General features: G+C 43.1%; 1 long non-coding RNA gene across 1 annotated transcript; it reads left to right on the top strand.

Annotated features, from left to right (window-relative positions):
- The first annotated feature begins 16474 nt into the window (after nt 1–16474).
- On the top strand, nt 16475–18436 carry LOC109899111 (uncharacterized). The gene is made up of 3 exons (XR_002256431.2): nt 16475–16827; nt 17236–17477; nt 17578–18436. It is a non-coding gene; the product is annotated as an uncharacterized LOC109899111 (long non-coding RNA).
- Nucleotides 18437–25721: the final 7285 nt, after the last annotated feature.

Here is a 25721-nt window from a genome sequence, read left to right as displayed (position 1 = left end):
AGGCCAGTGCTGCAGTCACTTTGTTTCTATTCCTGTCTTCTCTCTCCCCTTTTCCTCCTCCTATCCACGCCCCCACACATTTTCCTCCTCCTACCCTCGCCCCCACACCTTTTCCTCCTCCTACCCACGCCTCCACACCTTTTCCTCCTCCTACCCACGCCCCCACACCTTTTCCTCCTCCTACCCTCGCCCCCACACCTTTTCCTCCTCCTACCCACGCCCCCACACATTTTCCTCCTCCTACCCTCGCCCCCACACCTTTTCCTCCTCCTACCCACGCCTCCACACCTTTTCCTCCTCCTACCCACGCCCCCACACCTTTTCCTCCTCCTACCCTCGCCCCCACACCTTTTCCTCCTCCTACCCACGCCCCACACCTTTTCCTCCTCCTACCCACACCCCCACACCTTTTCCTCCTCCTACCCTCGCCCCCACACCTTTTCCGCCTCCTACCCACGCCCCCACACCTTTTCCTCCTCCTACCCACGCCCCCACACCTTTTCCTCCTCCTACCCACGCCCCCACACCTTTTCCTCCTCCTACCCACGCCCCCACACCTTTTCCTCCTCCTACCCACGCCCCCACACCTTTTCCTCCTACCCACGCCCCCACACCTTTTCCTCCTCCTACCCTCGCCCCCACACCTTTTCCTCCTCCTACCCACGCCCCAACACCTTTTCCTCCTCCTACCCACGCCCCCACACCTTTTCCTCCTCCTACCCACGCCCCCACACCTTTTCCTCCTCCTACCCACGCCCCCACACCTTTTCCTCCTCCTATCCACGCCCCCACACATTTTCCTCCTCCTACCCACGCCCCCACACCTTTTCCTCCTCCTATCCACGCCCCCACACATTTTCCTCCTCCTACCCACGCCCCCACACCTTTTCCTCCTCCTACCCAAGCCCCCACACCTTTTCCTCCTCCTACCCACGCCCCCACACCTTTTCCTCCTCCTACCCTCGCCTCCACACCTTTTCCTCCTCCTACCCACGCCCCCACACCTTTTCCTCCTCCTACCCACGCCCCCACACCTTTTCCTCCTCCTACCCACGCCCCACTCCTTTTCCTCCTCCTACCCACGCCCCACACCTTTTCCTACCCCTACCCACGCCCCACACCTTTTCCTCCTCCTACCCACGCCTCCACACCTTTTCCCTCATCCTCCTTTACTGTGAATGCTTCTCGTGCCCTTTGCAGGCTGTCACGCGATGAGGACTTTTGGCCTTTGAAGCTGCATGAAGGCGGTGCGTTGGGGGCGTGGTAGAGTTATGAAGAGGCTAATGTCTAAAGCATTGCCATTCCTTTTCCCACTGTGTTTATGTTTAAATTATGCAGAACAAGGCATCCCATTTAATTGTCAATGTTTTTTTCTAAAATAAAAAATATTATACGAAACAGCAGCAGGGAGACAAGCGTTGCAATGTCAACACTTTATATACATTTAAAGGACTGTGGCAGTGTGCATGTATTGGAATTTAGCGTCCATCCCTAATAAATGAATGCAATGTTGTCTTTTCTTGCAGAAACACGTTTTCCAATGTATTAAGCGCTCAGGTTATCCTGTGGATTGACTGGTCTTTTTGGGGTGAATTGCATCATGGAGGGGGGAGAGTAGAATATGACATGAAAGCTCATCCAATAGCAATGCAGTGTGGACCACCACTGATGACAGACATGAGCTCTTGGATCCCTTGATCTTGTCCCACACTGGGCTACCATTAGATGTCTAACTCACATGCAACTACACTGAACAAAAATATAAAGGCAACATGTATTGTTGTTTCATGAGCTAAAATAAAAGATCCCAGAACTGTTTCACATGCACGAAAAGCTTATTTCTCTCAAATGTTGTGTAGACATTTGTTTACACCCCCCTTTTGGGGAGAGGGAGGCATTATCTAAAATGCTCTTTGAAGAAGTAGGTTTTTTTGGTGCTTTCGAAAGATAGGCAGGGACTGTGCTCCAAGCTTCAGGGCGAAGCTGGTTCCACCATTGGGGTGCCAGGACAGAGAAGAGCTTGTGTAACAGTATAATTTTAAACCATCCCCTAGCCCATACCCGGGTGCGAACCAGGGACCCTCTGCACACATCAACCACAGTCACCCACGAAGCGTCGTTACCCATCGCTCCACAAAAGCTGCGGCCCTTGCAGAGCAAGGGGAACTACTTCAAGGTCTCAGAGCAAGTGACGTCACCGATTGAAACGCTATTTAGCGCACACTGCTAACCAAGCTAGCCGTTTCACATCCGTTACACTTGGACTGGGCTGAGTGGGAGCTGTCCTCCCGTAGGGGTGGAGGTCAAGAGAACTGAGGTGGCAGAACAGAGAGCTCGGGTTGGGGTGTAGGGTTTGAGCATAGGTAGGCTGAAGATAGGAAGGGGCAGTTCCTCTTGCTGCTCTGTAGGCAAGCATCATAGTCTTGTAGTGGATGCCAATTTTCTCAACTATAAACAGTTGATTTCATACCCAGCTATCATTATGCCAGTGGGCTGTCTGCTTTTCCAGGTTTTCTCCATCCCAGCAGCTGAAACATAGAAAACTCCACGACTTCTTGGTAATTGAGACGCAGCCCTGGAGAAAGAGAGCTGCCTGTGCCTGGGTAAAGCTTCCCACATACTTTTTTCCCGCTCCCCACACTTCTGTGGCTCCCCAAATGAAAGAGTAACAGGATTACCATGTCACTGATAGGAAGCAGGACCCTGGCTAAACGCGTGACCACTTGTCCTCTGACAACAATATAGAATATGAATTAGAGGTCTACCGATTAATCGGAATGGCCGATTAATTAGGGCCGATTTCAAGTTTTCGGAGCAATCGGAAATCTGTATTTTTGGATGCCGATTTTTTATTATTATTATACCTTTATTTAACTAGGCAAGTTAGCTAAGAACACATTCTTATTTTCAATGACGGCCTAGGAACTGTGGGTTAACTGCCTCGTTCAGGGGCAGAACGACTTGCAACCTTACAGTTAACTAGTCCAACGCAATAACGACGTTGCACTACATAAGGAGACTGCCTGTTACGCGAATGCAGTAAGCCAAGGTAAGTTGCTCGCCAGCATTAATCTTATCTTAAAAAAACAATCAATCATAATCACTAGTTAACTACACATGGTTGATGATATTACTAGATATTATCTAGCGTGTCCTGCGAGGCATATAATCTGACTGAGCATACAAGTATCTAAGTATGTGACTGAGCGGTGGTAGGCAGAAGCAGGCGCATAAACATTTATTCAAACAGCACTTTCATGCGTTTTGCCAGCAGCTCTTCGTTGTGCGTCAAGCATTACGCTGTTTATGACTTCAAGCCTATCAACTCCTGAGATGAGGCCGGTGTAAGCGAAGTGAAATGGCTGGCTAGTTAGCGCACACTAATAGCATTTCAAACGTAATTTGCTCTGAGCCTTCTAGTAGTTGTTCGCCTTGCTCTGCATGGGTAACGCTGCTTCGATGGTGGCTGTTGTCGTTGTGTTGCTGGTTCGAGCCCAGGGAGGAGCGAGGAGAGGGACGGAAGCTATACTGTTACACTGGCAATACTAAAGTGCCTATAAGAACATCCAATAGTCAAAGGTTAATGAAATACAAATGGTATAGAGGGAAATAGTCCTATAATAACTACAACCTAAAACGTCTTACCTGGGAATATTGAAGATTCATGTTAAAAGGAACCACCAGCTTTCATAAGTTCTCATGTTCTGAGCAAAGAACTAAAACGTTAACTTTTTTGCATTATTTAAACCAAATTGAACATGTTTCATTATTTACTTGAGGCTAAATAGATTTTATTGATGTATTATATTAAGTTAAAATAAGTGTTCATTCAGTATTGTTGTAATTGTCATTATTACAAATACATTTTTAAAAATCGGCCGATTAATCGGTATCGGCTTTTTTGGCCCTCCAATAATCGGTATCGGTGTTGAAAAATCATAATCAGTCGACCTCTAATGTGAATAAAGTTTTTTTTTTTAAGTGTTCACACCCCAGGGACAGTCAGTCACATAATCCCCCTCTGCTCTATAAAGAGATGCTCCCCCGGTCTCATCAAAGACACGTAGCTCGCCAGTGAATGAGTCTGGCAGGAGTCGCTGGGGCCTTATTGTAATTGGCTAGAGCGATGGAGAGTGGAGTCCCTAGTATGTTAGATTATTACTGAATGGGTTGGTTTGGGAGAGATGCCTCAGCCCTCTATGGGCAAATAAAGACAGAAGCTTAATACACTGGCCTCTGGAAGATTCCAGTTCAAGCAGTTCAAGTTCATTACAGTGATATATAAATAAGTAAATATGCAGCATGATGTTGGTGTAGCGAATAGCTCTTCTAATATACTGGGTTTCTCATGGTATTTCCTTGTGTATCTCTCTGGCTTCACCATCTTATATACATTCACAGAACTGTATCTGTTAATGTGAAGGGTAGAGCTTACATCAAAGATATAGATTCAAACACACTATTACGATTAAATAGGGCAGTTGCAAAGTATGGCTCAGCACAGCAGGACCTGGCAACCCTCCCCCACCCCAAATCTGCCTGGCTGAACAGCTGTGTTGCGTTTGTATTAGGCCAATAATAAAACAGGAAGATTTTTAAAAAAGCTTTAAAAAACACAGGAGCTGTAAAGTTACCAAAGACTCAGCGACACGACTGAGCCTGTGGAAAAAGAGCACAGACATACAAACACACTACACACATTTACAGTATATTGAAAGCACATACAGTACCAGTCAAAAGTTTGGACACACCTATTCATTCCAGGGTTTTTCTTTATTTTACCATTTTTCTACATTGTAGAATAATAGTGAAGATATCAAAACTATAAAATAACACATATGGAATCATGTAACCAATTGTAACTTATCCAAACAAGACTTTCCTTGTATGTTGAGGCAGTGTCCTCTTTACCCTTGCGTTTGATATGTTGAATATTCCATGTGATTCAACTGGGGCTGTAGGAGAGTTAAGCCCAACATTTGCAATGGTCTCAATATAACTTGGGCTCTATAAATACATGCAGGTCAAGCTATGGAGATTCTCAGAGTGCACCCACATGTGGGCCCTGCTTGATAGGAGTTCTCCGGGCCTCTCGCCCTCGGTCAACTCCAACTTTTACACTAGTGATCCCAACCCTTCTGCCCTGCACTCTACTTACCCATCACTGTACATTGCTGCACAATGACACCCACATAGTTATAGAAATGTTTTCCTATGAATGCATCATGATGATCTTTGCTAAGAAGATACATTATTGTGATGTGATTGCCTGGTAAACTTTTATAGTTTTATAATTGGATGAGTTCTTTATTTGAGAATATATACAGTACCAGTCAAAAGTTTGGACACCAACTCATTCCAGGGTTTTTCTTTATTTTTACTATTTTCTACATTGTAGAATAATAGTGAAGACATCAAAACTATGAAATAACACATGTGGAATCATGTAGTAACCAAAAAATATTAAAGAAATCAAAATGTATTTTATATTTGAGATTCTTCAAAGTAGCCACCCTTTCCCTTGATGACAGCTTTTCACACTCTTGGCATTCTCTCAACCAGCTTCATGAGGTAGTCACCTGGAATGCATTTCAATTAACAGGTGTGCCTTGTTAAAAGTTAATTTGTGGAATTTCTTTCCTTCTTAATGCGTTTGAGCTAATCATTTGTGTTGTAACAAGGTAGGGGTGTTATACAGAAGATAGCCATATTTGGTAAAAGACCAAGTCCATATTATGGCAAGAACAGCTCAAATAAGCAAAAAGAAACAATAGGCCATCATTAGTTTAAGACATGAAGGTCAGTCAATGCAGAACATTTCAAGAACTTTGAAAGTAATGTTCAGTCATAATGTTAACACAATTAATTCACAGATATATTTAGTCTGAAACATTTCACACCCCTATATGCACACAGACACACAAGCATATTGCCTGCTACTCACACCCACCCATACAGTATGGTCCACATGCAAAGTGCCTCACTGCCCCCCCCCCCCCATTTATTGTAGTAGCGGATGAAGGGTATTGCAGCTGAAAAGATCCTCAAAATAATACATGGTAGAAACATCTGTGGAATATCGCTCTCCTCTCCCTGGGCGTCTTTCCCTACAGAGAGGCTCAGCGATTCAAATAATGCATTTATTTGTCTTTTTTATACAAAAGGTGTAATTTAGCTACTTCACTGAGTTGTCATAAAATGAATGAATCACAAGAGAGAAAGGTGATAGATAAATATTATATTGTATATTGAGCTTATATGAAGTAGGTCTGACTTACAGATATCAAAGAGGAACTATAGAGAATGAGGTAGTAGAATAGAGAAGAACAAGGACTCTGTGGAACGAGGAAGAGCTCGGTTTTGTTTGTTTGGGAAGTTTGTTGTTTAAAAGTATATTGGAAAGTTCTTGGTAGTTGCCTAACTATATGTTGGATCTCGCAACGCAGTTGGCATCATTAGCTGAGACTGCTTGTATCTTTCCGGTGATCCTGCTGACCAAGGACGGGTCTGAGGAGCTATTTGTCATCGCAGCTAGCCTAGCTGCTAGCTTGCTGGACCGCAACGCAGTTAGCCATCGTGGCTGGGACTGCAGATTGTCCAGGATTTGTGGCTGTCTAAATCCCTGCTGTTTGTTGTTTTCAATTGTCCCCGTGACGTGCCCTGTCTGGAACTGCGAGGAGAAAACAGCCTAACATACGTTGCTAGCTACCATGACAAAGACCAAAGCCGGCAGGAGTACCGTTGAGGACAGTGCCAGTGGTGTCTCTCTATCACACGTGAAGGATCTTTTCAACGAACAAAAAGAGACCTATAAGCAGTTGTTACAACAACAAGAAAATAGTTTCAAGTGTTTTGTCCAAATACTCGTGGATTCTACTAATAAAAGAGTGGACGACCTGACCAGAGAGGTCCAGGATCTGAAGAACAATTTGCAGTTCTCCCAGGGTCAGCTCGACGAGTTGAAACAGGAGAACGGCAAGATGACAGAAATCTGTAAGTCATTGAGAGAGGACATCAGTTCTGTCTGTGAATCCATGACAACAATGACATATAAATCAGACTATCAAGGCGAAGTAACATGGTTGTGGACGGAATTGCAGAATCTCCACATGAGACCTGGATGGAGTCTGAGGACAAAGTAAGGAAAATGATCGCTGAGAAAAAATGGACCACAGGCAGTTTGAGGTAGAGCGCGCCCACAGGACTGGATAACCCAACACCGGCCGAGGTGATAGGCCCAGGCCAATAGTGGTCAAGTTCCTGAGGTTCAAAGACAAGGTAGCTGTTCTGGAAAGAGCCAAGAACTTGAGAGGAACGTATATTTTCCTCAACGAGGACCATCCTGAAGCTGTGCGCCAGAAGAGGAAAGAACTGATCCCTGCCATGAAAGCTGCAATGGGGACATTGCGTACATCCGCTACGACAGGCTCATCGTCCACCCTCCCTCCCAGAAGCCTGGAAGGGGTGAGAGAGCCAAGCCTATGGGTTCGTAGCCTCAAACCCGCAGCACACACACACACACACCAATTGATTAATGGACTGCTGAATGTATATTTGTTTTCTCTTGCTTAGTCTGCTCTTTTCAATATTATGTCCATCTCTGATAAGCTACCCAGGAAAGGGCTGAATATAGCCCATATTAATTCATGTAGCCTTAGAAAGAAGGTTCATGAAATCAATAACTTGCTAACATCAGATAACATTCATATAAACTCGGCAAAAAAAGAAACGTCCCTTTTTCAGGACCTTGTCTTTTAAAGATAATTCATAAAAATTCAACTAACTTCACAGATCTTCATTGTAAAGGGTTTAAACACTGTTTCCCATGCTTGTTAAATGAACCATGAACAATTAATGAACATGCATCTGTGAAACGGTCGTTAAGACACTAACAGCTTACAGACGGTAGGCAATTAAGGTCACAGTTATGAAAACTTAGGACACTAAAGAGGCCTTTCTACTGACTCTGAAAAACACCAAAAGAAAGATGCCCTTTTTTTGCTGAGTTTAGTTCTGTCCTTGAGCTGTTCTTGTCTAATGATGTTCTGTATTATGTCATTCTGTATTGTTTCATGTTTTGTGTGGACCCCAGGAAGAGTAGCTAGCTGCTGCTTTTGCAACAGCTAATGGGGATCCTAATAAAATACCTCTTTATCAAGTGTCAGCAGAAGGTAATATGAGGCATATGGCTGCTGATGACAGCCCTTAATCCTTACACTGATAACTGATTGTTACCCACCCGCTGTAGTCTCATCCCCATACCGAGAGGAGAGCAGCAGTGTGTGTGTGTGCTCATACGCTAGCTACAGTATATCCTTCCCCTCACACTATAAAGGTGTCCTGACCACATATGAGTGTTGCTATCTGACGTGATTGATATGCTGAGAGTTATAGGAAAAAGGTAGAGGTTTGTTACATATTTAAATTATGGACATGCATAGGGGGATGTGAAGTGGGTTATGTGTGTGAGAATGGGTAATAGCATGAGGCCTCTAAATAAGATATACTGTACCAAGCATCTGAGAATTTTAGTGGGCGTACATCAATAAGTCTAGGGTAGGATATTGTGCGTGTGACTGTATGCGTGTGGTGGTATGCTTGTGAATGTGCGTTAGTGGGTAGTGTTCATATTTTTCTGTTATCATTCATGTTTCTTTGAAATAATGCACTGTTCATGTTTGCTTATGTGTAATATTACTTATGTTTCTTTGAAAAGGGTTTATTTGAAAAGAAAAGTACTATGGGCCTGTGCATGTGAGTGGCTGTATTACCTAAATACCACAACTTCAAGGTGCTACATGTGTGCATAGGCTATACAGTACTATGCATGACACTCACGTGACAGTGTGCATGTGTCTTCTCATTTGGAGCCAGCCAGCTAAGCAGCCAGGGCTTTTTAATGTGCCTGTGCTTTGACAGAATCCCAAGGGGGGAATGGGGATTAGGATTAGCAGCTGTGATACGCCACGTCTACGCTGCTGACGGCAAATTAATAGACGAATAGGACATGCGTGTGTCGTCTCAGATAATGCTAAAACCCACCCGATTCATAAATAACGAGGAATGTGTCCTTTTCTTGAACCCAGCCCTGTGAATCCACTGTCATACGCATTCTACTGTCATACACATGGGCATGCACGCAGGCACACAGACACAGGTAGAGGGACAGGGAGAGAGTTGAAGGCATATTACTGCCGTGAGAAAGGTTTGAAACATAATGTCTTTAATCCGAGAGCAGCACAAAGCCTGCCTACAGATTACGCCGCCTGCCTCTCAAACTACTTTGCAGCAGATCGACATGACCCACACTAAGACCCACAGAGACCGGGACTTCTAACCCCAACACACACACACACACACTCATATGTTTTGAAGCAAATAAACACATTGATTATTTGAAGAGACTACATTTCAACCGTAAAGTACCAAAATGCCAATGAAGCAGAGGATGATGGTGAGGTTGAGGACCCAGACGTCTGTATGAATAACATGGACTGATAGACATAGGCTTAAATTACTCCAAATATCTAAAAAAGTATATTTGAATCCAGGTTTCTGTGGTTATACATATCCTCAACGTGTGGAGTGGGGCTTGTTGGAGTGATCTTCAGATCACCTGCAGAGATGTAGCACCTTATGCACTCTCTTATGGTTATAACTGGTTATAAGTAGGTATGACCGTATACAAAATCTAAGTAACCGTAGATATATGCTTAGTTGTGACCCTTTGAATGTACACATAGTGCTGCATTGAATAGGCCCTAACACTCCCATTGTTTCACTAACAGCGATGCTAATGCTGGCTGTGGGGTAAGTAAGTAATGAAAGCCACACCAAACTTTTAGTCAATGTCTCTCAGGATCAATGGATGAATAACTTGTTGTCAATCAAATTAAGTATATTTCAATTTTTTGTGTACTCCCCCTTTTAAATTGCAATAGTTTTTACCATAATAAATATGACAACATTTATATTTACTTCAAAATTCAAAAAACTAAGTTATACTACAATACAATAATCTGAATCCACTTTTTTATACTAATGTGGATTGTATTTTTTTTAAAGTTCACATTTATGAGGGACATTTTATATTTTAGTTTCACGGAATATGGAAAATAACAATCTGTTTGGGTAAAAAATAAATCAGATAACATTATTTACATGTGTAATGATGTTTTGATAAGAAGTACGTTTATATTTTGCTATGATTGTTTCTTTTTCCAATAGTTTCTCCTAGGGGTCAAAATGACCCCAAGTTGGTAATGGATGTAAAATACACTGAATATACAGTACCAGTCAAAAGTTTTGACACACTTACTCATTCAAAGGTTTTTCTTTATTTTTACTATTTTCTACATTGCAGAATACAAATGCTGAAATAACACATACAGTATGGAATCATGTAGTAACATTTTTTTTAAAGAAATATTTTTGAGATTCTTCAAAGTAGCCACCCATTGCCTTGATGACAACTTTGCACACTCTTGGCATTCTCTCAACCAGCTTACCCTGGAATGTTTTTCCAACAGTCTTGAAGGAGTTCCCACATATGCTGAGCAATTGTTGTCTGCTTTTCCTTCACTCTGTAGTCCAACTCACCCCAAACCATCTCAACTGGGTTGAGGTCGGGTGATTTTGGAGGCCAGGTCATCTGATTCAGCAATCCATCCCGCTCCTTCTTTTCAAATAGCCCTTACAGAGCCTGGAGGTGTGTTTTGGGTCCTTGTCCTGTTGAAAAACAAATTATAGTCCCACTAAGCGCAAACCAGATGGGATGGCATATCACTGCAGAATGCTGTGGTAGCCATGCTGGTTAAGTGTGCCTTGAATTCTAAATAAATCACTGACAGTGTCACCAGCAAAGCATCTAGTTAAATAAAGGTTAATTTAATTTTTTTAATCACACCTCCTCCATGCTTCACGGTGGGAACCACACATGCGGAGCTCATCCATTTACCTACTCTGCATCTCACAAATACATGGCAGTTGGAACCAAAAACCTCAAATTTGGACTCCACTGGATTTCCACTGGTCTAATGTCCATTGCTCTTGTTGCTTGGCCCAAGCAAGTCTCTTCTTATTATTACCTTCAAACTCAGTGGCTCTTTGCTTGACATTGTGGGAAAATCAAAAGAAATCAGCCAAGACCTCAGAAAAAAATGGTAGACCTCCACAAGTCTGGTTCATCCTTGGGAGCAATTTCTAACCGCTTGAAGGTACCACGTTCATCTGTACAAACAATAGCACTCAGGTATAAACACCATGGGACCACGCAGCCGCCATACCGCTTAGGAAGTCTCCTAGAGATGAACGTACTTTGGTGCGAAAAGTGCAAATCAATCCCAGAACAACAACAAAGGACTGTGTGATGATGCTGGAGGAAACAGGTGCAAAAGTATCTATATCCACAGTAAAATGAGTCCTAAATGGACATAACCTGAAAGACCACTCAGCAAGGAAGAAGCCACTGCTCCAAAACCGCCATAAAAAAAGCCAGACTATGGTTTGCAACTGAACATGGGGACAAAGATCTTACTTTTTGGAGAAATATCCTCTGGTCTCATGAAACAAAATTAGAACTGTTTGGCTATAATGACCATTGTTATGTTTGGAGGAAAAAGGGGGAGGCTTGCAAGCCAAAGAACACCATCCCAACCGTGAAGCACAGGGGTGGCAGCATCATGTTATGGGGGTGCTTTGCTGCAGGACGGACTGGTGCACGTCACAAAATAGATGGCATCATGAGGTAGGACAATTATGTGGATATATTGAAGTAACATCTCAAGACATCCGTCAGGAAGTTAAAGCTTGGTCGCAAATGGGTCTTCCAAATGGACAATGACCCTAAGCATACTTCCAAAGTTGTGCACAAAATGGCTTAAGGACAACAAAGTCAAGGTATTGGAGTGGCCATCACAAAGCCCTGACCTCAATCCTGTAGAAGATTTTGGGCAGAACTGAAAAAGCGTGTGTGAGCAAGGAGGCCTACAAACCTGTTACCCCAGCTCTGTCAGGAGGAATGGGCCAAGATTTACCCAACTTATTGTGGGAAGCTTGTGAAAGGCTACCTGAAACGTTTGACCCAAGTTAAACAATTTAAAGGCAATGCTACCAAATACTAATTGAGTGTATGTAAACTTCTGACCCACTGGGAATGTGATGAAAGAAATCAAAGCTGAAATAAATCATTCTCTCTACTATTATTCTGACATTTAACATTCTTAAAATAAAGTGGTGATCCTAACTGACCTAAGACAGGGAATTTTTACTCTGATCAAATGTCAGGAATTGTGAAAAACTGAGTTCAATGTATTTGGCTTAGGTGTATGTAAATGTCCGACTTCAACTGTACATATTACCTAAATTACCTCGACTAACCTGTGCCCCCGCACATTGACTATGTACCGGTACACCCTGTGTATGCACTGCATGCTTAGTTTAATGAACTGAAAACAAACTTAAAGATACCCCCAAAAATGTGTCCAATCAATGTTACTAAATATCATCTATGATACTGATTTCTGTCTGTGTGTGCATGCAAGTACAACAAAACATTATTACTCACCCTACTTGTAGACTAGTTGAACACTAATGCCTTCCTCCTCTCTTTCATCTTGGCCAAATGGTCTATGGATCTATCATACAGTACACTTTAAGTTTATGTTGTAAAAGGGTATCTAGCTAAAATACTTGCTAGCCTAACTTCCTGATTCAGAGGGGTTGGGTTAAATGCGGAAGACACATTTCAGTTGAATGCATTCAGTTGTACAACTGACTAGGGGGATACCTTTCCCTTTCCCTTCCTCTCATGGGTAACAATGAACCAGTTAAGTTAGCTAGCTAGTTAAAGTGAACCTACTCGGCTACATCTAGGCTACATATTGAACTTCAATTGTCTCAGTCCAGTGGCACAACATATTCATTCACGGTTACATCAGAATCTCCATCATAATCATTTTGTCTGTACAGAGAATTTAGCAAGCTAGCTACTGCAGGACATCAACACAACCAGACCAGAAACAGACACGTTTTTCTGAACAGTACGTTTTGCTTAGGAAGTGATATGATTGGTGTCAAGCCAAATCCAAACTGGCCTCCTTGGGGAGGCTTTTGCTGCACCAGGACAGCCCACAGTTGAGCTCAGCTCAAAGCTGATTGGCAAATTATTGTATATATATTTATTTTGCCAGCAAGCATCAATCAATCAAATGCTACCGTGGCAAGATGTTATACTTTTTTTGGTTCAGACAGCATCAGATTTATGGGCTTTACATACTGAGACAGATAGTAAATAAATAAATAACAGCTAAATTGCATCTAAACATGGTATATAGCTATAAATAGAACACTGCATCAGGATAAAAGTCACTAGTAAGGTAATGTTTTGAGGGTGGACTGACTGTATTATTTGGCATTAATAGACTGGTTTTCAGCACAACAACTTTCTATCCAAGCTGGGAGAGCACACAATTATAGCTTGTGTCATGCAGGATCAGGGCCATTGGCACAACCCTCTGTAGAGTCTTGTGGTCAATAGAAACCCAGTTGGGGATGACACCTACAAAGACACAGGCACAGTGTGTGTGTGTGTGTGTGTGTGTGTGTGTGTGTGTGTGTGTGTGTGTGTGTGTGTGTGTGTGTGTGTGTGTGTGTGTGTGTGTGTGTGTGTGTGCACGCGTGCGTGCGTGCGCCTGCCTCTCACCTGACTCACTGACCCTTCCCTCTCACCTGACTCCACTGAGAGAAGGGGAAACAGTGTTCCAGCTGATGGCGAAACTCAAGTCGCACTGCATTAATTCTGCCTCATGCACCAATTCATGTTGTTACTCATATGACCAGACAATGTTAAATATTCCTTGATATTAAAAGACACAAGCTGCTAATAATAACAATGCATGCTAATTGAAACACTTTGCTGTACTCATTCATTGCAGCTGCAGCGCTGGTTGTAGCGTGAGTGGAAGTAGGAAGAACATACATTTTATGACTTGTAAAAATGTGGAAAAAAGTGTTGACAGTGCTGAATAACAACCTAAACATTAACTTACAAATGAAAACAGCAGCTCTTTGCTGTATTCATTGAGTCCCTCTAGTCATGGTTTTAAAAGTTTTGAAATCTCACAGTATCAACTGTGCTGTGTGCTTGAGGCTTCTTTTTTTTTATAGTCTATGGCTCGAGGTGTGCAGACACGATGATCAGAGCTATCTAATTGGCCAACGGTAGGCCTAAAGGTGCACTTGATTTGCTCTCCCTTCAGTTCTACCTTCAGACAAATCATATGGTTCAAAATGGGAACACTTTGCCTTTCTGGCACTAAGGCTGCTGAATCAAGGTCACCTACCGACAACAAAAAAAAGAAGATTTTTTTTTAAATAAGTGACATCAATAAGTGATTATAGCTTTCACCTTGTCAGTTAATGTCATGGAAAGAGTAGGTGTTCTTAATGTTTTGTACATTCGGTGTACATGACAATGTGCTGCGGTTTCATGTCTGTTCACTTCCTCTGTGATTTTAGCAGTGCGTGAGAGAGAACAAAAGAACTAGCGAAAGAGGAATTCTTAAGACCTGCACTTGAATGCCCGCGACCACAAATAAATGAGTGCGATTCCTCACTTCCTTCCTATTGGGCATGAATAGCGCAAGAGCACAGGGTGTAAACTCTTTCCACCCCTTCTGTGCATGTATGTGTGTGTGCTGGTTTAGTGAAGTAATGTAGTATGTGGATAGGGACCCTGCATACATATACTATACATATACAGTATATGTATGTGTAGAGTGTGTAGACTGAAGAGGGACCGCTCCAGTTCTCCTGCAGACCTCCTGTGCCATCTGGAATTTACAGGGCAGAAATGCAAATCAGCTGCATCCCTATGATCCACCAGGGCCAGCTCTCTCCATTAGAGCAGCCCACACAACTAAATAGGTCAGACAGACCAGCAGCCAGCTGTGTGTGTGTGCGTTTGCGCGTGCGCATGGGCAAGACTGCACACATGCACGGTTCCTTTGTGCAGTGAGACGGTTGTGCATATGTGTGTGTGTATGGGGGGTGGGGGTTGGGTTGATATGTCAGTGAATAGAGGCCTTGTGTTATCTATCACATGTGTATGTGTGCGTGTGTGAATACCACTTAAAGATAAAAAATAGTCATGTAAAGCAGCAGTACATACTCAGTCTGTTAGATGTAAACATTCTAACACACAACAACCTTACTACGCTAATCTTCAAAGATGTATTTTAACCATAAATTGACACAAAATGGCCACACACAGTATGTGACCAGACAGGGTTTCTAAGCAACTCAATGGCAAGTAATGCCGCTTATCTGAGCCTGAGCAGCAACACAACTGATAGGGAACCTATTAATGTTCTGAAAACCAAACACACAGGAGGATAATGCAATGATGAGGCAACACGTGTTATGCAGACAGACGTGACACCTCTCAATTATAAATGAGGACTTTTTACAGCCATTGGCTTTCTTTATGCTCACAATTACATGTTTTTTTTACTGGGACAATATCACTAAAAGTGTTATTTTTTTGTCCTCAAGATAAATCATTCAAAATTGTATATAAAAAAATATACACTGGATCAAATTTCAAAAGTGTATCATTTGTATGCCTTCATGATAACAGAAGCATAATGACATAGACTTCAAAGTAAATCTGATACATTTTAGACTATTTTATTAAAGTTGAAGGAGGCAATTTTTCAATGTCCCAAGTGCTGCTAAATCAACTTCAATGAGAATAATTAGGAATAAAATTATACATTTAAAAAAAATACTTTTAACATTTTCTTCATTAAATGTTATCTTATGTATAGTATTTTTATGTTAAAATGCTGCAATTTTACAAGAATATTGTAACGGCTTTCTTCCTGGGAAGGAGAGGCGGATCGAAACGCAGTGTGGTTAGAGTTCATGTTATTTTAATAAGGTAACTCAACATGAACAGAATACAAAACAATAAACGTGGCAAAACCGAAACAGTCCTAACTGGAGCAGAAAACACAAAGACAGGAAACAATCACCCACCAATCCCAACACAAAACAAGCTACCTAAATATGGTTCCCAATCAGAGACAATGACTAACACCTGCCTCTGATTGAGAACCATATCAGGCCAAACATAGAAATAGACAAACCAGACACACAACATAGAATGCCCACCCAGCTCACGTCCTGACCAACACTAAAACAAGGAAAACACACAAGAACTAAGGTCAGAACTGTCACGCCTTGGTCATAGTGTTCTGTGTTTTCGTTATATATTTTGGTCAGGCCAGGGTGTGACATGGGTTTACGTGTTGTGTTTCGTATTGGGGTTTTATAGGATTGGGATTGCTAATGATTAGGGGTGTGTCTAGTTAGGTTTGGGCTGCCTGAGGCGGTTCTCGATCAGAGTCAGGTGATTCTTGTTGTCTCTGATGGGGAACCGTATTTAGGTAGCCTGAGTTTCGCTTTGTATTTCGTGGGTGATTGTTCCTGTCTCTGTGTAGAATCACCAGATAGGCTGTAATTAGGTTTCACGTTCCGTTTGTTGTTTTTTGTATTCATAAGTTATTTCATGTATCGTCACTTTTTTCATTAAAATCATGAGTAACCACTACGCTGCATTTCGGTCCGACTCTCTTTCAACAAACGAAGAACGCCGTTACAAGAACGTGACAAATATTGACTATTTTCTGTATGTCCTCAAAGTTGTTGTCCACCCTGTTACATTGTGGTTACTGGTACTTTAAGAAAATATATATTTTCTACAATGACATCACAAACAGAAAATTATGTAACTTTCTTGGCAGGAAAACAACTGTGGTGAACGTGGTGAGTATCTAGATTTCATACTATTCCATTTTCATCATTATATGTTGGTGATGTGATGTGGGAAAGCATAACATGTCCACCATCTTAAGCAAAAAGACTAAATACATTTCATAATATATTTGTCAAACAATGAAAATGTATTTTCAAGCAACAGCCATTATCCTAGCTTCATCACGATCACTTGGAGCATAGTTGCTAATTTTAGCTCAAAATGTTCACCCTGTTATTGTCCACCCTATTATCCATGTACATGTAACAGGGTGGACATGCACTCAACAGGGTGGAGAAATGGATATCTTGCAGTAATGTGTTGCAAAATATGTTTTTGTTCATACATTTTATTACATAATTATAAGTATATATAGCATGTATAGTATTTGAATAATAAATACATATCAATTGAATCAGGTCTTTCTGAAGGAATGGCACCTCCTCTTAGCGCAGCTGAAAGACAGCGGCAATACAGAGAACGACGTAATGCTGACCCAGAAAGAAGGAGAGAAATGGAGGAAAGATAGAGAAGGGGAAGAAGAGGGCAATAGCTGAACTCAGTGACAGAGTGCAGCGTTCAGAAAGGAAAGAAATGGAGAGATTCAAAAAGAATACTCAGAGCCAGGGCCAAGACTAGTCCATTGCTGCAGTCTACAGAGGTAACCCTTCTTCCTCCCCATACACACATACATACATTTTTATTGAAATGTATAAGATAACTATTTATATCGTATCATATGCTATCTCTTCTCACCTCAGATGCCTGCCTTAGATGCCATTAAAGGAATGATGAAGATTCATCAGGTTATCAGTGTCTCACAAGGCCAGATAAAATACAGGGACATTACTTGTCTGTGCAAGAAGGATAGTGGCATGTTGGACTGTCCTTGTTTTCAGCTCAAAGAGGCAACTCTGGGTGACCCTGCAGCATCTAACCAACTCCCTGCATCTCATGACAAGGCTGACACCACATGGCGACCTGGCACCATTGAACTTAATCACGTAGGGGAGTGGTGTGTTGTCAATTACGACCATGAAGGATACCCTGTAGAGGAACATAACATTAAGGTGAAGTACATGCACCGGAATGGCATCAACAAATTATTCTGGCCAAGTCCAAAGGAAGATATTTGTTGGTACTCTGATGGACAGATCATTTGTCTGATGCCAGAGCCACAGGCTGTTTATAAATGCTCTGTGCAGATGGAAAAATCCACCTGGAAGTATGTGGAAGAGCATTTGGGGTGAAAGGGGGAGGGATGGAAAGAGGGGGAGAGGAAGAGAGGGACAGGAATGTGTTTAATTGCTAATTCCAATGATTTTGTACCGGCAATGTATTTTTGTGTTGTTGTTTTTCACAGTGAATATGTAACTAAATAGAAGGTCCAATGTTGTTACTACATGAATTACTATGTAGATGTCTATTCAGTGTTCAATATTCAGGGATTAATTTATGTTCTGTCCCGTTATAGCTGTCCACCCTGTTATACCTTGGTCCACCCTGTTATCATGTCATATTTTTCAAATTAATTCAGCTACATTGTCAAATATCAATCATTTGAAATGTATTTTAAAGACACCACACAATTATAAACTTGAATAAAATATCAATACCTGTTTCAGTTTAGAAATACTGTATAAGGTGCAAGTTAGATTAAGTTCTGTCTACAACCACACCTCTCAGAGAGAGAGAGAGAGAGAGAGAGAGAGAGAGAGAGAGAGAGAGAGAGAGAGAGAGAGAGAGAGAGAGAGAGAGAGAGAGAGAGAGAGAGAGAGAGAGAGAGAGAGAGAGAGAGAGAGAGAGAGAGAGAGAGAGAGAGAGAGAGAGAGAGAGAGAGAGAGAGAGAGAGAGAGAGAGAGAGAGAGAGAGAGAGAGAGAGAGAGAGAGAGAGAGAGAGAGAGAGAGAGAGAGAGAGAGAGAGAGAGAGAGAGAGAGAGAGAGAGAGAGAGAGAGAGAGAGAGAGAGAGAGAGAGAGAGAGAGAGAGAGAGAGAGAGAGAGAGAAAAATAAATAAAAGATCTGGTATGAACTTTATTTCATGTAATAAGAATGTAGTCACAATAATACCTAAATATGACAAGTTTTTCCAGAACATCCTACTGTCGGATTGAATTTCCCATGCAGCTAACTTTATTATCTTCCTCCTCTAACTGATCTAAGGGGCAGATATGCACCGTGATGCGACATGGGACAATATTTCTCATTTCCTGTATTAAGATTGTTCCCCCTATAGCCTAATCATGTAGATATTCCCAGATGCGTGTGTGAAAGTGTGTCTGCTTTCTTTCTGCACAATTTGTTTTCTGTATGTGCCTGTATCGTATATTATTGTACATGCACTGTATATACTGTATGTGTGTTTGACATATAGCTGGACCATGGCCTTGGTTGGCTAGGGGTGACACTACTTCAGGTCTCAGGGTCACACGCTAGCTACACAAGACCTGTGCAAGTAGAGAGTGTAAGGAGTGTGAGGACAGTGTGATGACATGCCAAGTCTACTAGGGCTCGGTGCAGCTGCAGGCGCACCGGCTTAGCTCATTTTGCCTCTGTTCAGTTTGCATTAAGTCCCTAAACGGATTTCTCCGATACCACTACTCCCGATGAGTCCATCTCTATGGGATATTCAGCTGGGATTATTCTCTACAGCAGTCAGAGCAGTCACAGCCGGTTGTTAAACAGGTATACTATTCACTCTCCTCTCTCCATTGTCTTTCCCTCCAGACACTCTCGGTCTGACTGACTGACTGACTGTTCCCAATATTCCCAGTCAAATCCCTCAGAAGAGTACGGACACAATCAGCTTTAATTAGACCGACCACTAGAAGTGGTGCCGGAAAATCTCTGTACAGACATACCGTCTACAGCCAGCTTTGCAGATTTATTTCTGTAGGTCTTGTGTTTGTGTGTGTGTGTGAGAGAGAATGTTTGTGTGTGTCTGAACATGTGTACAGTATGTGTGTGTATGTGGTTTCAGCACAAAAAGTACTCCAAATCCACTCAACATGCTCTTTTTGCTCTTGAGTTCCTCTGAGGTCACTTCCTGTGGTCATGGAGCAGCATGTCCTTTTCCTGTTCTATGTGCTGTGCAACATCAGCTCTCTGTGCAACCTGCACCTCCACTTCCCCACTGTCCCCTGAGCTAGTTCAAATCCCCGAGCTGACAAAGTAAAAATCTGTTGTTCTGCCCTTGAACAAGGCAGATAACCCACTGTTCCTAGGCCATTATTGTAAATAAGAATTTGTTCTAAACTGACTTGCCTAGTTAAATAAAGGTTAAATAAAACATAATTTTCAAATTTAAACCAGATGTGAGGGCATCAGGCAGGCAGGGGTGCAATGCAGGCAAACCGTGGCAACTCGTGACCTTGTGTTCTTTCTGAGCAAAACGTAGTTCTGAGATATTGAGCATCAACGTTATCCCATCCCATATCTCAGAACTGTTTTGTAGTGAATTATTCTTTCATAGCCCATTAAGGTCTTCACCTTAAAAGGTGCCTAAAGCAATCGCAGATAGAACCAAATGGCTCTGAAATGTCAGTCTAGGTTCAGCCTTAAGGTTCTATCTGACACTTCTGAATTACACAAGTTCAGTTTAAGACAACTGTAGCTATTTGAATACATAAATGATAGAATAGCACTATTTTATCAAGATAATCAGAACACATAATCAAATACATGAAGAAATGTATTATGATCATCTGACTAATTACTGTCATCGCTGAAGAACGATGTGACAACCATCATTTACTTGATGAATTTTGACAGTTTTTTTTTTTGTTGTTGCTTGCTTGCCATTATTTCTGGCTAGACTAACTTGTTCAAAGACGTGTTCTGATTGGTCCGTCTGTATTTGTTCAGGCTTGTTTGGATTGCAGATAGAACCTTATAGCGGAAAGTTTCTAGTTTTTTTCATTTTTTTCACTTATAATGTACTTTTGCTAAACTCTAGCGTCACAGAAATATGAATAACCATCTTAAGATCAATTATATGTAACCACCTCATTTTTGTGATATTTGCTCAGATAGCACATTTGGTTCCTTGGAAGGTGTTTTTGGTTACACATTGGTTGTGGGAACGAATGCATACATTTCCTGACGGATAAAACGAGAAAAAAAATGTAAACGTTCTGGGAACTTTTATTTTTCGGTTGCAGGGAGGTTCTAAGAACATTTTACTCAGGTTCCTTGAAAGTTTTCTTGGTAGGTTTTGTTAACGTTCTGAGAATGGAAATCACAAGTTATTTGGAGGTTTTTTAGTAACTTCCTTAAGTTTAATTGAATTTTTCAATAATACTGCTAGCTTATCGAGACACAGATAGGACACACGCAAATACAATTTATTGTGACATCAGTGAGATTCAAACCTATAACCTTCTGCTCTCTGTCAATGGAATTAGTCTGCTGCGCCACCAGGATGGAGCTAGCGTGTTGTTTTTTGCAGATACAAAACTTTTCATTTTTATCTATTCAAACAGACACATTTCAAAGGAAACAAGCACCAATTAAGATCCGGTGTGGCCAATTAGTGGGCGCGGCCAACACACCTGAACACACTTAACAAGATAGAGGATAGCGAAAGTGTTGTTGACAGTGGAACGGAATGTATGTTTTTTTTATATTATTCTTAGAAGGTTCTCTGAAAATTACGAATGTTTTCTTCTGTTTTTCTATGGAACAGTTTCTTAATGTTCTTGGAAAAATCTTGGAACAATGAATTTATACTGAACAAAAATATAAACACAACATGCAACAATTTCTAAGATTTTACTGAGTTACAGTTCACATCAGCAAATCAGTCAATTTAAATAAATGAATTAGGCCCCAATCTAATGAATTTCAAATAACTGGGAATAGATATATGTATCTGTTGGTCATAAAATTTGGGGTGTGGATCAGATAAACAGTCAGTATCTGGTGTGACCACCATTTTCCTCTTGCAATGCAACACATCTCCTTTGCATAGAGTTGATCAGGCTGTTGATTGTGCCCTGTGGAATGTTAACCCCACCGCCACCATGGGGCAATCTGTTCACAACGTTGACATCAGCAAACCACTTGCCCATACAATGCGTACATGCTGTCTGCCATCTGCCCGGAACAGTTGAAAACGGGATTCACCTGTGAAGAGTACATGTCTCCAGCATGCCAGTGGCCATCGAAGGTGAGCATTTGCCCACTGAAGTCGGTAACGATGCCGAACTGGATCGGCATCATGGATCCCAAAAGGGTACTACCTGGAACCAAAAGGGTTCTACCTAGAACCAAATAGGGTTCTACCTGGAACCGAAAAGGGTTGCCCTATGGGGACAGCCGAAGAACCCTTTTGGAACCCTTTGTTCTAAGAGCGGGAGGCTTGGGAACCAAATCTACTGTTCACCCTAGAAGACTGTTAGGGGAACACAGACAGATAATTTAGCTAGACTTTACACTTTCAAAAGTTTATGAGAAACATTCATCACTCATTCAGGAAAATCTCCTTCAGGAAATAAAATGAACGCCTGTGTTGAACTAATTCTGTCTCCATTTGGCTTGAATAAATGAGAGGTATTGTCTGGGATGAAAGCCTCACAGCCCATAGTGGCAGAATCCCCAACCCTAATGGTAAATTAGGGGTCTAGGTATGTGTTTGGACTCTTTAAATGCTGTTTCTTTCCAACATAAGTCAAGTACTTGTCACATCTGCTCCTGCAACGCCCTCCACTGCTCATCCTGTGTCTCCTTGAACTGCCGCCACTCCCCCAGTACTCTCTCCCTCTCCCTCTCTGTGTGTGTGTCATTGTGTGGGCAGAGAAAGTTGTGCTGTTCCATAATCAAGACCTCTACAAATACTCAGCCCTGCCACTTCCACACTGCCAGATCATAATCTCTGCTCGGTCAGTCTACGTTTCTAGCCGTTGTTATTATTAGATCATATTTTTCCTTGCCTGACGCTGTTTTCATCTCTGCTGCAGTTCTGCACGCTCTGACTCTGGTCCAGTGACTCCAGTTCCACGTCTCGTCATCCTGCTACTCTGTCCTGGATTCACCACTCTACTACAGCCTTGGATTCCCCTCCGGACCTGCTTACCCTGTCCCAACCCCTCTCGCTCCAGCCTCAGCCTCAGCACCTGGTTTCCTGCAACCCAACCAAGCTTCCCCTGGCCGGCACTCCATCTTCCCCGTGTTTCAATAAATACCTTGGTTACTTCATCCCAAGAGTCTGCTCTTGGGGTCCCCTGTTCCACTCTGCTTAACAGTACTATCCAAATGATATGTCTGTGTCGGCTACCTAAAGGTAATCTTTCAGGGTGAATATGTAGTGGCTATAGCAAACACACATACACACAGCTTGTGCTTAAAGCTGATGATGAGATGCTACAATTAATCTGACCTTGTAGCCATGATGTCACTGTCAATTGACAAAATTAATATCAAATGTCCGCCTTCATCAGGCAAACATCTGTGGTGAACTGCCAAGGGCATATACATTATTATCCAACAGATCTGGTTGCTTGAAAATATTACAAATATTTCCTTACAGAAATGTATATAGATATTTGATTACAAATGTTCATCAGCTGCACAGCTAGGTCCATAAGAACAGACATTGTAGGCTAGCTGTAATGCCCGGGGTGTAGTGGAGGAAGGAGTCAGACGCAGGAGACAGAGAGTTCAGAGTAGGCGACTTCTTTAAACACCGACCAGGTGAAAACAGATGCCACTCACTCAAAACAAATACCCCAAAACACAGGGGAACTAAACAGTATCAGAAAACAGCTCACGTACACGAACAACCGTGACATACATGCGTGTACAACAAGTACACATGAAACAATCCCGCACACCCAGCAGGCGGGCCGGCTGGCTAATAAAGCCCAACTAATAACCTAATTGATAACAGGTGTAACTAATAAACAGACAAGGAGGGTGAGGAAAAAATCAGTGGCAGCTAGTAGGCCGGTGACGACGACCGCAGAGCGCCACCCGAACAGGAAGGGGAGCCACCTTTGGTAGGAGTCGTGACAGTTTGTTGGAGGGATTCCTGGACGGCCCTCCAGGTCTTCTTGGAGCACTGCACCCACTCCTCCACCGCAGGAGCCTCGGTCTGACTAGGATGCCATGGTGCCAGGACTGGCTGGTACCCCAACACGCACTGAAATGGAGACATGTTAGTAGAGGAGTGGCGTAGTGAGTTCTGGGCCATCTCAGCCCAGGATGTATCTCGCCCACTCCCCTGGCCGGTCCTGGCAATACGACCGCAGAAACCTACCCACCTCCTGGTTCACTCTCTCCACCTACCCATTACTCTCGGGGTGATAACCGGAGTTCAGGCTGACCGAGACCCCCAGACGCTCCATGAACGCCCTCCATGCCTGGGACGTGAACTGGGGTTCCGATCAGAGACGATGTCCTCCGGCACCCCGTAGTGCCGGAAGACGTGGGTGAATAATGCCTCCGCAGTCTGTAGGGCTGTAGGGAGACCGGGCAACGGGAGGAGACGGCAGGACTTAGAGAACCGATCCACAATCACCGAAACCGTAGTGTTCCCCTGTGACGGGGGGGAGATTTGTCAGGAAATCTACGGATAGGTGAGACCATGGCCGTTGTGGAACGGGGAGGGGTTGTAACTTCCCTCTAGGAAGGTGCCTAGGAGCCTTACTCTGGGCGCACACCGAACAGGAAGAGACATAAACCCTAACGTCAGAAGCCAAGGTTGGCCACCAAGTTCCTCTCCCGGAGGCCCCCCACTGTCTTCCCCACCCATGGGTGACCCGATGAGGGTAGGATGTGAGCCCACCGAATCAGTTGGTCCCGGACACCAAGCGGCACGTACTTCCGCCCAGCCGGACACTGAGGAGGCGCGGGCTCCGCCCGTAACGCCAGCTCGATGCCCGAGTCCACCTCCCATACTACTGGTGCCATCAGCCTCGAGGCTGGAAGGATGGGAGTAGGCTCGGTGGACCGATCCCCCGTGTCGTAAAGGCAGGACAGTGCGTCAGCCTTTACGTTCTGGGAGCCCAGTCTGTATGACAAAGTAAACCGGAATCGGGTGAAGAACATGGCCCACCTTGCCTGACGTGGGTTCAGTCTCCTAGCTGCCTGAATATACTCCAGATTCTGGTGGTCGGTCCAGATGAGAAAGGGGTGCTTAGTCCCCTCAAGCCAGTGTCTCCACACCTTCAGAGCCCTGACCACTGCTAACAACTCCCGGTCCCCCACATCATAGTTACGCTCTGCTGGACTGAGCTTCCTCGAAAAGAAAGCGCAGGGGCGGAGTTTTGGTGGCGTACCCGAGCGCTGTGATAGCACGGTACCCAGCACGGCACCCACCCCAGCCTCGGACGTGTCCACCTCCACTATGAATGCTAGAGAGGGGTCAGGGTTTTGGCTCCCATTACCTCACTGCTGCACACCCAGCAGGTGGGCAAGCTGGCTAATAAAGCCCAAGTAATAACCTAATTGATAACAGTTGTAAATCAGTGGCAGCTATTAGGCCGGTGACGAGGACCGCCGAGCGCCACCCGAACGGGAAGGGGAGCCACCTTCGGTGGGAGTCGTGACACTAGCACAAAGCTAAGTCTGCACATCCAAGAATCAGTGAAACTACAAAAAGCGGAAATTTGATACTCTCGGAAAAAACAATCAAATCCCACAGGATGTCTGCTTCAAGGAAGTTCTCCAGACCAAAATTATAGTTTAAGAGAATTTAACAAGCCTTTTTGTGGAAATGCTAAAGCCCTCGTTGACCACTTTGCAAAGATCAAACATATGCTTTGTTTTTTTATCCTTGTATTTTTTTTTACGTACCAGGAGACATTAAAATAATGCACTGCAACAAACCTAGATGATTGTATCGCTGATCTTAGTTCATAGCTTTATGGGAAACCCCCTCCCTAGAGGCATTCAATCAGACACGCGTT

The sequence above is a fragment of the Oncorhynchus kisutch genome, linkage group LG11, assembly GCF_002021735.2.
Source record: "Oncorhynchus kisutch isolate 150728-3 linkage group LG11, Okis_V2, whole genome shotgun sequence".
Classification (NCBI taxonomy): Eukaryota; Metazoa; Chordata; class Actinopteri; order Salmoniformes; family Salmonidae; genus Oncorhynchus; species Oncorhynchus kisutch.
The sequence above is the reverse complement of the archived record's forward strand: the minus strand, read 5'-3'. Positions and strand labels throughout refer to the sequence as shown.